Genomic DNA, 14848 nt, shown 5'->3' on the forward strand with positions numbered 1-14848 from the left:
TACTTCAGACTCTGACTCCAACTCCAGTACCCGAAATTTCCTCCCAACTCCTCGACTCCGACTCCACAGCACTGGTTAATTTTCAGATCGTTAAAATGGAATGTCAAGTTGAGAGAAATGAGCATTTTCGACACCACCTTCTTTTTGCTTTTAATCAAGGTTCTAAGGCCGCAGAAGCTGCTAGAAACATTTGTGCTGTGTATATAGTGGGTGCTATAGCTGAAAGAATCGCTCGTGATTGGTATGCCAAGTTCAAAAATGGAGTCGGTAGATAAATGTTCCGACTCCGACTCCTCAGTTTTTTGTACCTCTGACTCCGACTCCAGGTACCCGAAATTTCCTCCGACTCCACAGCCCTGCCTCCATATTATGTATCGCTCCTTTGGATGTATGTATACTTATGTATAACTCTGTCTATTTTAATGTTTCTGCTTTAAATCTTAGTTGGCAAACTCTCAACCGTTCCCTGAGCTTGTTTGGATCGCACTTATCTTTCTGAGCTTTATCTGGCGTGTCCGCCCTATAGCAGATGTTGCTTTTCTGCAAAACCCAGCCCATTCGTCTAACCTCGTTAGCATCCTGCTGCAGCACAGCGTGTGCTCAGAACTGGCGAGATCTGCGTCAAGCTGGCTTAAGGTGGGCCCTGCCTTCTCTCCCTTTTTTTTTTTTTTTTTTCCTTCCAAAGTTTGCAGATCCCGTTTGTGCAGCGGAGAGAGAGAGCACCACCTCTGGCACGTTTCTAGTGATTGGCTACCCTGTCCTTATCTAAATGATATATAGAAATTGAGCGAGTTAGCTTCTATTGGCTGAAGACACGGGCATCCAGCCATGGTGGAATTGGAACTCTGATCCCATGCATTCTAATGACAAGCAGAGCTTCGTGTGCCGAGCATTACTCGCCCCTTGGGACAGCTGGCTCGGCACTGAGCACTGAACTTCCAGGTGTCTTGCTCCTGCCTCTGCTTGCTGCAGATTTGCTCTTCTGTAGCAGGTGGTGTATCTTGGCTCAGCTCCGACAACCCAAGATCCACATTCGGACTATAGCTAGGAGCTGGAGCTGTACACGTCTCTCCTTCTCCTTGCCTGGCACTGCCTTCCTTCCCCTGGGATATTGAACTGCCTCCAAGCACTCCTTGGCCTGTACTAATACCGGCCCCAGATAATGCAATGTGGTTATCCGCCTTGTCTTCTCTCGCCTCTGCGTGCAATTTACATGTCGATCTTTCCCAGTACAGCAATATGACACTGGAGTGGGCAGACTTGATGGGCTGTAGCCCTTTTCTGCCGTCATCTTTCTATGTTTCTAGTGGGGTGTTCTCTCTGACGGCGGAGGCTTTACTTGCTTGGCTTTTCTATAAATGGGACAAAATTTAACCTGACCAAACACTTGTATTAAAAAATCTTGCCTCCCCCTTTGCTCCTTTGATTTTTTGAGGGGCTTTAACACAGTAATATATGTAAATGATGACGGATAAAAATGACCAGTATGGTTCATCCACTCTGTCTGGAAAGGGGGCCAGTCATACTTGCATCTCCATGCGAGTCTCCCCCCCGCCCCCTCTATCTTCGGTGTTGTAGCTGACATTTGGGCTTCGGTGTTGTAGCTGACATTTATAATTCTTTTAAAAGTATGAGTTTTTTTGTTTTGTTTTTATTAAGTTTAAAAATGAGTGGAAGTGTGCTCGTCCTACTTTTTTTTTTTTCAAAGAAATACATACACTTCTTCCTCCGTATTCGCGGGGGATGCAGGCGGAACATAGCCGTGAATACTGAAAAACCGCGAATAACTTTTTGCATGTTCGCGGGTTTTCGGTAAAATAGACCTGAAAAAGATAATAAACCGTGAAGAACCCGCCCTGCGATTCGCTCCGTATAACGCCAGGAGCAGCGATTTCCAACGTGAAACGCCGGGTCCAGTGACGAAAATTAGGGGGCGGAGTCAGCCGCCAAAAAAAAAATCACGAATAAGTGAATCCGCAGATACGGAAACCGCGGATACGGAGGGAGAAGTGTATATCTTTTCCCTTCTTTCCGTGATAGGGATCCTCTGTGTTTTTGGTCCATGTCTTTTTGAATTTGTCACTACTTCGACCCCCACCATTTCTGTGGAAGAGCATGCCGGGCAACTGCCGTCCTCTCCATGAAAATATCCCCCCTCTCCCCCCTATATGCTCTGTTATAACCTCTCTGTGTTTTAGAAAATGTGGTTTCATTCCTTCCTGATTTTCAACAACTTTTAAATGTCTGTATCGTATCACTTTGGAATAAATGTAATGTAATGTAATGTAATTTATTTCTTGTATACCGCTATATCCGTTAGGTTCTAAGCGGTTTTAAGAAAATATACATTTAAATTGAAAGTAAGAAGTTAGAAAGGTGCTTAATAAATTCCCTTACTGTCCCGAAGGCTCACAATCTAACTAAAGCACCTGAAAGTTGATAAAGAAGTGAAAAATAAAGAAGAAGATTAATGTTAAACATTTTAACTAGACAGTATTAATCTGAATAGTACTTTGGTAATGGAAGAGAGGAGAAAAAAGGAATAGATGTAAAAGGGAGAACCGTTGGAAGATAGAATTTTGGAGAGAATTTAAATGAAGGAGATAGAACATAATAAAGGCAGAATATGTACAATTCTTATGAAAAATTATTTCTTAGTAAATGTTTTATTTTGGGGAAGAAATGTATCTTGTGTTGCTGGCTGTCTTCTGAACCACCTTCATTCTGGTATTGGAGGAATCGCCTCCATGAACTTATGGGTTGGGAGGCCCGTTTGGCTCGTTCTTCCCGACGCCGGAGCAGAGACTTTGTTCACACTTGGACTCCATATTTGAACATTTTGCCTCCTGAGAGTCGTAGCCGGGTCTTGAATAGACTCCGCCTCTGAAACTGTGCTTCTAGATGTCTCTGCTGTTCCCTGCTTGCGAGTTTTCTGTACGTGTGGGGGGATGGGGAGGGGTGGGTGGGGGTAGGGTTTTCTTTGTTGGGGGGTGGGGGTATGGTGGGTCCGGGGAGGACATAAGAGTCCAGTCCTCCGCGGGTGTTTGATGAAACTGTATTCTATGGTTATTTTTGCTGTTATACTTACTGTTGCTTAATAAAATAGATTTAAACATAAAAACAATAGATAAACTGCTCAGATCTTTAGTTTGGCAAGATGAGACAGATTTGCATACTTGTCACTTCCAGTATATGCAAATCTCTTGCATATTTCATTATTTAATGCACCATAGAGAACTATATTTCAATTACTATTCATATAATCAATCTTACACCATTTAAAATGTATTGCTTACATATAGGGCTCCTTTTACGAAGCCGCTTTAGGCGCGCTAATTTGCCGGCTACCGCCTCCTCTTGATCAGGCGGTAGTTTTTCGGCTAGCGCAGGGGTTAGCCCGCGCTAAAAATGTGCGTGCGTAAAGCCGCTAAAGCAGCTTCTTAAAAAGGAGCCCATCATTTCCCAAAAGCCACCACAAATTTCATTTAAACCACTATTTCACAACTAATTTATCGCATAACTATTATCTAATAAATATATCTAAACTCCTGCCATCCGCTAAAAGTTCATATCAAACTGTTATCATTGTCCATAATGCTGAACTTCAAAATCTTCAACTACTTTGCCAGCCTTCTCCTTTTTCTCGGTTTGTTGATCCGCTGGATTTTTACTTCATACTCCTTGCTTCATTTCTCTCCCCGGTGGAACCGCTGTGCCCAACACAAGTCTGTGTTTCACCCGTTGGCGTCATCAGGGGCCATAAGTTCCCAGATTCAATTAAATTCTGTGTTCTATAATATACAATTCATACACTTCACTGACCTAATTTAAACATAACATTTTCTCATTCATGATTATGAATCGTACATAACATTAATGTCAATAAAATTTTCATTAGACAATATATGTGAGCCTCACACCGTTGGGATCATTCCAAACCAGGATCTCTCTCTGCAAAGGCCAAACCGGACCTGAAAGCTTCATGAAAACACTCAGTCTCTACCCGCTTATAATCATTGTTACCAGCTGTCACTAATTATAATGAATACCATTCTACTTTATTTAAGCCGTAAGGTTCTACAGTACCCCAGGAATAAATCAGCTTTTGTTCTTTACTTAATAGAATGTCTGGAACATTCCCTCCACGTTCTAAATTAATTGTAATCGATACTATAAATCTTAAATCATTCACTTATGTTTTTGGGTTATCCAATAAGCTACCAATGGGAGATCCATTTTTTTTTATTAGGGATATCCTGAAAACCCAGCTGGTTTGGGGTTTTTCCAGGACAGGTTTGAGGATCGCTGGTCTAGATCAGTGGCCCCCCAGCCCTATCCTGGAGTTGTGTCGGAGAAGAAGCTTCCGTCACACACATGCAGGGCAGCACAGGGAGGCTTCGCCGGCTTCCGTTTCTTTTCTAAAAGCGCCGCAAAGGTAAGGGGGAAGGAGGGAAATAGATTTGGCCAGAGATAGGGAGGGGGCCCTGCGCGATCGGTGACCGCGTACCTTCCCTCCCTTAACTGCAGGGTCAGGGCCATTCACCGCTCCACAGGGCGGCAGATGGCCTTGTCCCTGTGCCCGCAGTGAGCACTTACCCCCCCCCCCCCCACCACCACCACCATTTCAGCAGGTTACCCGCAGGTAACTGCCACTGTGTCATTCTATAATCTGGATCTCTCCTGACTATGGAGCCATGTCTCCATAATGGCTAAAATATCCCAAGTCTGGTTTCCATTGTTAGAGCTTCCAGATCACGAATTCGGGCCTTGTCATCTGAATAATGTCCTCCCCATTGACATCATCTCAAGCTGCTTTTAGCACTAAATGTAATCATTTTTCTGGGGCCGACTTCTGGACATAATTTTATTCCATCTGCCAATCCCTTCCTCTAGTTTCAACAGGTGGCCACATTGATTTGAATTTTTCAGTTTGGGATCTTTTCCGTTTGGTCGGATAATGTTGTGCCCGCGTTTAGGAGCTGGAGGGTTTGTCCTTAACACCCTTTCTGTAAAAAGTTAAAACTCTCTCCTTCAATTCTGCCTCATGGACAAGAGCACCGGGCTCGCCAGCTACACTGTATGTGGACTGTGAAAGGCTTGGCATGATAGTAAGCGAAAAGCCAGCCTCTGCTAACTGCCACAAACACAGTCAGATTCCTCGTCTGAGTGGGGTTTTTTTGCGCTTGACACCAAACATTTGTTTAACCTCTTTGGTTAAACTCTAAACAGAGTTTTCTCTCTGGAGCTTTAGTCATAACAGCCAGTAATTTTGGTCCTTTCACTCTTCTGTCCCGGTGCCAAAAGGCTGCTCGTGACTGAATGGAAGAAGCATCGATTTTTCAGTGGCTGACGGTACCTGTTCTCCGGCTTTTGATTGGCGTGATGGCCAGTGCATATAATGTGCTGATTAATTGCTAATTATATCTACTGACTGACTTCCTCGAGCAAACAGAGTATGTTGTATGCAATATCCTGTTTCTCTGGTAATGCAGGTCAGATGCTTTGCTTAGACATCCATGCTTTTGCTTTTTTTTTGGTGTGTGTTTTGAGCATTCTATGAGAAGATAGGTAGAGAACTTACAAGGCCAGAATTTGAAAGCTACTGGAGACTTGGTGCACTTTTAGTAAAAGGTCTCCTGACCCCTCCCCCCCCCCAAAGCCGCCTTATAGGCCCTAAAGCAGGTATTCAAAGTCCCTCCTTGAGGGCCACAATCCAGTCGGGTTTTCAGGATTTCCCCAATGAATATGCATTGAAAGCAGTGCATGCACATAGATGTCATGCACATTCATTGGGGAAATCCTGAAAACCCGACTGGATTGCGGCCCTCAAGGAGGGACTTTGAGATCCCTGATCTACACCCTCCCAGCCACTGAAGCCCTCCCCAGCCCATCCTCCAAACGGCCATATACAGACACAGACTGTGCAAGTCTGCCTAGTACCGGCCTTAGTTCTTCAATATTTACTATTTTCTGATTCTAGATCAGACATGGGCAACTCCAGCCCTCAAGGGCCGGAATCCAGTCGAGTTTTCAGGATTTCCCCAATGAATATGCATTGAAAGCAGGGCATGCACATAGATCTCATGCATATTTTGGGGGTAAATCCTGAAAACCCGACTGGATTGCGGCCCTCAAGGAGGGACTTTGAGACCCCCTGCCCTAAAGTGTCTTGCAGTAACTTTTTTTTTTTTTTTTTTTTTTCCCTTTTGCGTACACTGTATGGTACATATATTTTGGGAGGTGCATGTCGGGGACTGAGAATGGGCTTGGAAATGCTGTTCAGGTGGTGTGCCCACATTAATGCGGGAGCTCTTGATGTCTCCTAAATAGAAGGCGGTAAAGGGCAAATTATGTAAGAAGCGCCCAAAAGTTAGGCACCGTTCAGCGCACCTGTTTTGGAGGCGCCCAATAAATAGGCCAGCTCTAGGAACAACTAAGGGCTCCTTTTATTAAGGCGCGCTACGGGGGTTAGCGCGGCGGGACATTTCATCGCAGCCTAAAATCCTAACGCCTCGTCAGTGGAGCGCGGCAGGCGGTTTAACGCACGGTATTCCCCGTGTTAAACCGCTACAGCGCCTTTGTAAAAGGACCCCTAAAAGTTAAGGCGCCCAGGCAAGCGCTTAAGCACCCTTAAGAGCAGCGATTCTGTAACAAGGCGCCTGACACGAAGCCACGCCCACGCCTAACATGTATAGTCTATTTTTTTTTTTGAAGGCCGCCTAAATTTTTAGGGGCGCCTTGTTACAGAATCGCTCTTTCTTGATAGGCCCCTATCTAGATCAGTGGTTCCCAACCCTGTCCTGGAGGACCTCCAGGCCAATCGGGTTTTCAGGCTAGCCCTAATTAATATGCATGAGAGAGATTTACATATAATGGAAGTGATAGGCATGCAAATCTGTTCCATGCATATTCATTAGGGCTAGCCTAAAAACCCGATTGGCCTGGTGGTCCTCCAGGACAGGTTTGGGAACCACTGATCTAGATGGGTGGCTCCATAATAGGTGCCTAACCTTAAGCGTCGGTTACAGAATTTGGGCCTAAGTGTTCTCATGTAATTGTCATTTGTTCACTGCAACAACTGCACACGACCTGCAAATTTAATATAATAATAATAATAATAATCAGTTTCTATACCGCAGGGCCGTGAAGTTCTATGCGGTTTGCAAAATTTTTTTAAAAAATACAGTTTAAAGAAATTAGATAAGCAAGTAAATTTATGGATGCTAGAAATAGACTTGACAACGCGAGGGATAGGATGCACGAAGCCCGTTTTGCGGCACGTATTTGTAAAATGGCCCCTTAATTCTTTTCAAACAAGTTTCTGAGCAGTTTATTCCAAGATCTGAGCAGTTTATTCCAAAGTGATACGATACAGACATTTAAAAACTGTTGAAAACCAGGAAGGAATGAAACCACGTTTTCTAAAACAGAGAGAGGTTATAACAGAGGATATGGGGGGGGGGAGGGGGATATTTTCACGGAGAGGACGGCAGTTGCCCGGCATGCTCTTCCACAGAAATGGTGGGGTCGAAGCAGTGACAAATTCAAAAACACATGGACCAAAAACCCAGAGGATCCCTATCGTGGAAAGAAAGGAAAAGTTATACACTTCTCCCTGCGGTTTCCGTATCTGCGGATTCACTTATTCGCGATTTTTTGACTGCTGACTCCGCCCCCTAATTTTCGTCACTGGACCCAGCGTTTCACACTGGAAATCGCTGCTCCCGGCATTACACGGAGCAAATCTCAGGTCGGGTTATTCACGGTTTATTATCTTTTTCAGGTCTATTTTACCGAAAGCCCGCGAATAACACGCAAAAAGTTATTCACGGCTATGTTCTGCCCGCATCCCCCGCGAATGCGGAGGTTTTGTAATGCATCCTGTACTAGGGCCTTGTCAGACAAGATTGGATGCCTATTTTACTGTAGGTTCGTGAGTGGGGAAAAAATAGACGTCTCTGTAGAGAAGTCATTGCGTACCTTGATTCATGCTTTTGTATTATCTAAGTTAGGTTATGGTAATTTAGTATATGCAGGTATAGGGTCAGGGCAGTCGAAGCGCTTACAAGCAGCGCAAAATGCTTAGGCCATGCATATATTCGATCATGTGACACCTTTGTATCTGAAATTCCATTGGTTAACAATGGAATTTAGGATCAAATTTAAGGTCCTGATGTTGGCACCTCGAGCATTATTTCGGTTACAACCATCATATCTGTCTAACTTGGGTGTTATTTTATGCCCTAAGGCAGTTGTTATGATCTTTGAATGATAATAGGGTAGTCGTTCCCCATATCTTGAAGGCCCATCTGGCCTCAACTAAAGACTGCTTTTTTTATTTACTTCAATGGCTATGGAATAATTTGCCTATACAACTAAGAGAAGCATCGTATACAAATTTTAAGACATCTAAAGGCATATTTTTTCCAATTGGCCTTTCCAAATTGAAGAAATGAATTTGGGACTGCAATCTGTATTTATGTAGTTAACTCATTTTGTTTGTTTTGTCTTGTTAAGAGAATTTTTTAAGTTTGTATTAATTTGTTAATTTTTATTATAATTTTATGAATTTTAGAAAAAAACAAACACCTTTTTCATTTAATTCTTTCCTTTTCTTGAATGGAGTTTTTTTTTCTTAATTGCTGTGAAATATATATTGTAAACCGCTTGGATCCTTTATTGGCTGGGATGCGGTATATAAAGATTTTTTTTTTTTTTTTTTTTTTAAATAAACATAAACAAATCTAGAGTTTCTGCTTCTTTCTTTTGACTAAAAAATTCTTGTGGAATTGAAAGTTGTACTGTAGCGCCTTTTTTTTAGGAAGGGGAGAAGTGATTCTATCTACTTTTTTTAAGCTGCTTGTGGTTATGGAGACATTTGACTGGCTGCTGCTGAATCATGTTTGGGAGCTAGCGGCCTACTTTCCATCAATACCTCTTCCCCCCCCCCCCTTCCAGGACCACCAAATCCCACCCCCACCCCATCGTTGTACCGTACTTGTGTTCCTGTAACGCAGTAAATGACAGCAACTAAAGACTTGAATGAGCCCTCCAGTCTTCCCAATAGTCACTCACTAGCAATTCATGACTGAAACCATCAATAAATGTGATATAATACATAAGCTTGATTCTGATCTTTTTGGCATTTTCAGGACACTGATCGTAGACATCTTCCCAGCATTGTTCTTAGGTACATTGATTCTCTTTCAGCTTCATTCTGAGATTTACTTGCTTGCAGTTTTCGACAAAGGCATGTGGGGTTTGTTTGTTTTTTTAAATGTAGATGATGAATCGGATTTAACACTCCACTTACTAAAGGACTTTGAGTGGACAGTTAAGTTTTTCTCCATATTAAGGTGGAGACCCTGGCCATCTACAGAAATGTCGATGCGTAATAAGATATGGGATGTTAACGGAGAAGGTGAAGATAGAAGCAATATGATGGAGAAGGCTCATAGTGGAGTCGGTGTGATTTCATTTAGGGCTGGCCGTTTTGAAGTATCGCATACTAGGGTGACTAGGCCTGTGGCTGTGGATTTTATTCATGATTTCTTTGTCCATGGCCCCTCAAGCTTCAGTTACTTTCTAGATGTGCGGTTGAGGTTTTTTTGGTTTTTTTAGATTGGCATCTGTTCAGCTGGATACTGCAGTAAAAAAAGGGCAGAGAAGCCTTTTGTGTGGTAAGATGTCGTCAAATAACTTCCTGGCTACTATTTCCCGAGTGAAGTGGTGGAGAGGAAAACGGTGATGGAATTCAAAAAAGCGTGGGATAAACGTAAAGGATGTCTAATTTAGAAAACGAAGGATGTAAATTAAGGAGCTAGGGCCGGTGCTGGACAGACTTGCGCGGTCTGTGTCCCATGTGTGGTGATTTGGTGTGGGATGGGTTGGGGAGGGCATCAATGGGAACTCCACTAACTTGAAACATGGAACATATTCTGCGGGCGGGATGGCTGGATAGGTTGGAGAGAGTTTGGATGGCAACTTAAGCGTTTGGAGCCTAGGACAATGCCAGGTGGACTTTGAAGTCTGTTTTCCAGGCGTATCAAAGATGGGTATGACTGGTGGGCAGACTGGATGGACCACTCAGGTCTTTATCTGCCGTTATTGACTATGTTACTACTAATTAATTTATAACGCTACCAGACGTACGCAGCGCTGTACAGAGTCGCAAAGAAAAGTCCCTGGCTCATCGGAGTTCTATTTCCTCTGACATCCCAGCCCTTATCCTTAGCCAGGCGAAGCACGTTGATCTTTGCTTTTGGGCAGCTTCTGAATTGCTGTGTTGGCCATCGCTCACTGTGGTTGCGAGTCGGGTGGAAGCTGCGTCCGGTTCCTGGAAGCTGAGGCTTGAGCACTGCCGGCCAAAAAACCCTATAATTGTGGGTGAGTGATACTGGAAGACAGGCAAGCTGTAGCCTGAGATCACCGACCACAGGGCCGAGAGAACCCTCTGCCACAATACTGGCAGGGACAACATGCAGTTCCTCTTGATGGACTTGTGCAGCTGGTGCCTGGCAGGCCCTTGATCTCTTCACTGCACAGAAGCCTGGTTTGGTTGTGCAACAAATTGCTCTTAAGATGGCGGTTTGCCACCCTAATCTCCATAGAAGGCTCTGCTGATCACGTAGTCCGGAGCACAATTTGCGTGTTTGTCGCATGCTGTGGTGGTTGTGTTCCACGACGGATATTTATGCCTCTGATCTGGATGTGCCTGAGACAAGTGTAAAGTGCTTCCTTTTGACTTCAGCGGTAAACTTGGGTATAAGTTCTACAAGTTAAAACATGTCCTCAAATTCATGTGGAACTCGGCAGACCTTTCCCACAAGAGCTGTAGCTCCTGCCTCTTGTGTTTGATTTATTTATTTTTGTCTGCTAGGCCACAGGCTTCTGAACACGTGGTTGAGCTCTGTGGCAGAGACCTTTTAAGGTTTAGCAGCATGTGCTAATGTTTTTAATCTAGGACTTTCCAGTCCCAGGTTCCATACAAGCCTTTATTCACTCACATGTATTTGGGTTTTTAACCCTCGCCCCCCCCAAAACCTCCTCTTCCCTCATCAGGGTGATATACCAGGATCCTTCAGTCCTCGGCCCTCAATTTCAGTTTTTAAATATAAATGCAGGATGACGGTGACGTGCGTATCATGTGGCGGGATCTGGCTTTTGTTCCTTGGATCGGTTGGGACTCTTGTCATCATACAGTGGTGATACTTAGACCTGTCTTTTAGAGTTTTAGGAAACCTGGGGTGCGGCCTTTTGTCCGGAAACGGGTCACTTTAAGTGACTGGACTGCACCAAGGTGAAAGCTGGGATGAATTGGCAGGAAAAATTCCTTGGGGAAACTGGAGACAAAGAAATGGTTTGTGATGCCAGACCCAGTCCCAGAAGAACAGAGGAGCAGGGAAAAACTGCTGAGCTTAATGATAAAAAGGCTTATAATTTAGGAAAAAACACCAGTTTCTGTGATTGTGAACACAGATATTTAGCATAGAGAATGACACGGGGATACAATTTTCCTCTTTCCTGCGAGTTTTCTCTGTCCCTGCCCCATTCCCGTAAGCTCTGCCTTAACCACACAAGCCTCAAACACTTGTGATTTTAAAGTGTTAAAGGCTTGTGCAGATGAAGACGGAGCTTGCAGGGATGGGGCAGGGACAGGAAAAAGAACGGTTCATAGACAGTAACGCGGAAGACAAAGGTGCGCGCCGACAACTGAGTGCAAGATGGAGGCGCGCGCCGAAGAAAAAGACTGTTTTTAGGGGCTGCGATGGGGGGTTTTGTTGGGGAGCTCCCCCCCCACTTTACTTAATACAGATCGCGGTGGGGGGTTTGGGGGGTTGTAACCCCCCACATTTTAGTGAAAACATAACTTTTTCCCTAAAAACAGGGAAAAAGTTAAGTTTTCAGTAAAATGTGGGGGGTTACAACCCCCCAAACCCCCCACAATACGGCGCGATCTGTGTAAAGTTGGGGGGATTCCCCCCGTCGTAGCCCCTAAAAACAGTCTTTTTCTTTGGCGCGCGCCTCCGTGCTGCGCTCAGTTGTCTGCTTGCGCCTTTGTCCCGGCGCGCTTTTGACATAATACCAAAAGAACTTGTCGGGACGGGAAAATGAGTTCCGCGGGGACAGGGAAAATTTGTCCCCGTGTCATTCTCTAATTTATAGCCAACCTGGAATCGCTATTGAGGTTAGTGACCACATTCCGGCAGCTAGCCAGCATAGCATGTTGGCTGTCTAAACCTTTTTTTTTATCTCTAGCTTGGCTCACAGGCCACACAGGCACTGTCCAGATAACTGCCGCGGTGAATATTTCCTCCTATCCCTGCGCTACACGGATAGTTTTGCTGAACATCATCCGGGCTACTGCACTGAGGTGAAGCATGGAAGGAGCTGTAAGTTATATCTGGCGAGCAGCCTGAACGCTCTTGCCCGCTTTCTCTGCCCACCCTATAAGTGAGGATCCCCATAGCAAAGGAAGCAGCTGCAGGTAAGAAGGTGCACTTCCTAACTCATCCAGCTGACTGGAGCACAAGTGGGTGGAGAGAATAGAAAGTTCTCTGGGTAGTGATGATGCCCATCCTCTTCCACTCTTACCTTCTACCATGTCTTTCTTAAAACCTGCTAAATTAGCACAGCTAAGAGAGCCCCTCCTAGACAGATCTAGGACAATTCAGTAGGGTTGTTTTAGTGCTGAATCGGCTGTGATGACTCGTCCTACACCCCAGCATAGATTAGGCTGATTAATGCCTCATTTGCGGGACAATTCTACCCCCCCCCCCAAATCAAATCTTAAATTTCACTGTTCCCCAGCCAGGATCGGAGCCTGGGATCCTGCAAAAGATGGTGCCCCCCCCCCTTGCGTCCTGCCATTGAGTGTTCAGCCAATCTGTGAAATGGGATGATTCAGTGTGGTGGTGATGAAACGTCCCGCAACAAAGTGGCAGCGATTGAATCGCCCCCCCCATTCTGCTCCTGGACACTAGGCACACAGCTAGTTTGCCTATGCTTTTTAATTCTGCTCTGTGTTCACTCATCTGGTGGCAGGGAAGAGCGTCGGCTGGGCTTGGGAGGCAGAGGAAGGATGCTCGGGCAGGCATGAAAATTCAAGGTGACTTCAAGGGCAGCCTTGCAGCAGGGTTGAAAGAATACTTGGAGCCCCCAAAGCAAGTGTCATGCCTTGTTTTCAGGGGAATGGGTGGGTGCGACTGGAAAATAAGACAGAACTCGTCCTTATTCGTCATAAAATCCTCTACTTATCTTTACAGATGCTCAGTTATGGAGGAGTCACCAAATGGTTAACACAGTGGGCTGAGGCTTGGGGACAGTCTGGATTCAAATCCCCGCTGTGGCTCCTTATGATCTTGGATCAATCACTCGGATGCAGGCAGATAGTAAAGACCCTCCAGGATCAGGGGGATACCAGAATTGCTTTCCTTTGATACTAATTGTACAGCTGATCAGTGCTGTTAAGGGCAGGAGGTGACATGTCCTGTCTCTTTAAAAACTAACCCTCTGTGTAGTAAAATAGGCCCTTAGTCTCTGCTCCTTCCACCTTCAGCTGCTGGCACCCCTCTCTCCCTACTGCAACCTGGAAGCCACCAAGCAAGGAACACATGGGCTTGCTCGAGTCCCTGTGGTGTGTGCCAGAGGCCATGACGTTCAGATACCTGTATGATAAATGGGTATATCAAAAATAAAGAAACTTGAAAACAACTAACATTCTGGAGGGGAAAAAAATCCATCAAATTTAGCCAGGTTTGAGAAACGCCGTGGCTTGAAACGAGCTGAGAAATCTGCCTCTCGGAATCTACTAGTAGCTAAATGACCTAGACTGGCCATAGTCAGATGGGATGCTGGGCTCGGTGGGCCGGGTCTTTCTCAGCACAGCTTTTGTTGTGTGCTTATGCAGATGAGATGCCTCTTGCGTGCTGGGATCGCTCTTAGCTTTGGCGTTAAATGGAATTTATCGTTTTGGGTTTTAAGATACCAACAGCTGCCGGCATTTGCTTTTGGGCAGCTTCTGAATTGCTGTGTTGGCCATCGCTCACTGTGGTTGCGAGTCAGGTGGAAGCTGCGTCCGGTTCCTGGAAGCTGAGGCTTGAGCACTGCCGGCCAAAAAAAACCTATAATTGTGGGTGAGTGATACTGGAAGACAGGCAAGCTGTAGCCTGAGATCACCGACCACGGGGCCGAGAGAACCCTCTGCCACAATACTGGCAGGGACAACATGCAGTTCCTCTTGATGGACTTGTACTTGAATGTCTCTGGGGCCCATCATATTACGAGACTTAGAGTTTTTGCAGTCATTTGAATTTTGATGCATATGGTTTAAATGTTACAGTAGAAGGCCTACGTATGTGTGTGAGCTTTGAAAGATAAATACAGTCAAACCTTGGTTTGCGAGCATAATTAGTTCCAGAAGCATGTTTGTAATCCAAAGCGCTCGTATATCAAAGCGAATGTCCCCCATAAGAAATGATGGAAACTCAGACGATTCGTTCCACAACCCAAAAACTTTAATACAAAATACTATACGTACTCGTATTGCGAGACCTCGCTCGTTTAGAAAAAGTCACTACACTCCCGCAGCGTCGGAGAGAGAAGAACCATCGGCTCAGTTGTGATGTGTGTATACTATATGTACCGTATTTGCCAGCGTATAAGACGACTTTTCAGTACCTTAAAATCCTCCCCAAAGTTGGGGGTCGTCTTATATGCCGGGTACTGTTTACATCACAGTTCTTCAACCGGTGCCGGTCCGCAGAAAATTCCTGCCGGTCCGCACAGGACCGGCGAGATGGACCCGTTAAAATTTCTGCCCCGATGGTGTTTGCAGAAATCTTCTGTT

The 14848-nt window shown here is 45.0% G+C and overlaps 1 protein-coding gene across 1 annotated transcript in view; it reads left to right on the forward strand.

The window, feature by feature from the left end:
* KCNK5 (potassium two pore domain channel subfamily K member 5) overlaps nt 1-14848 on the forward strand; it is a 99673-nt gene that overhangs the window by 27925 nt on the left and 56900 nt on the right. The window lies entirely within an intron of this gene.

Source organism: Geotrypetes seraphini, chromosome 3 (assembly GCF_902459505.1).
Source record: "Geotrypetes seraphini chromosome 3, aGeoSer1.1, whole genome shotgun sequence".
NCBI classification, from domain to species: domain Eukaryota; kingdom Metazoa; phylum Chordata; class Amphibia; order Gymnophiona; family Dermophiidae; genus Geotrypetes; species Geotrypetes seraphini.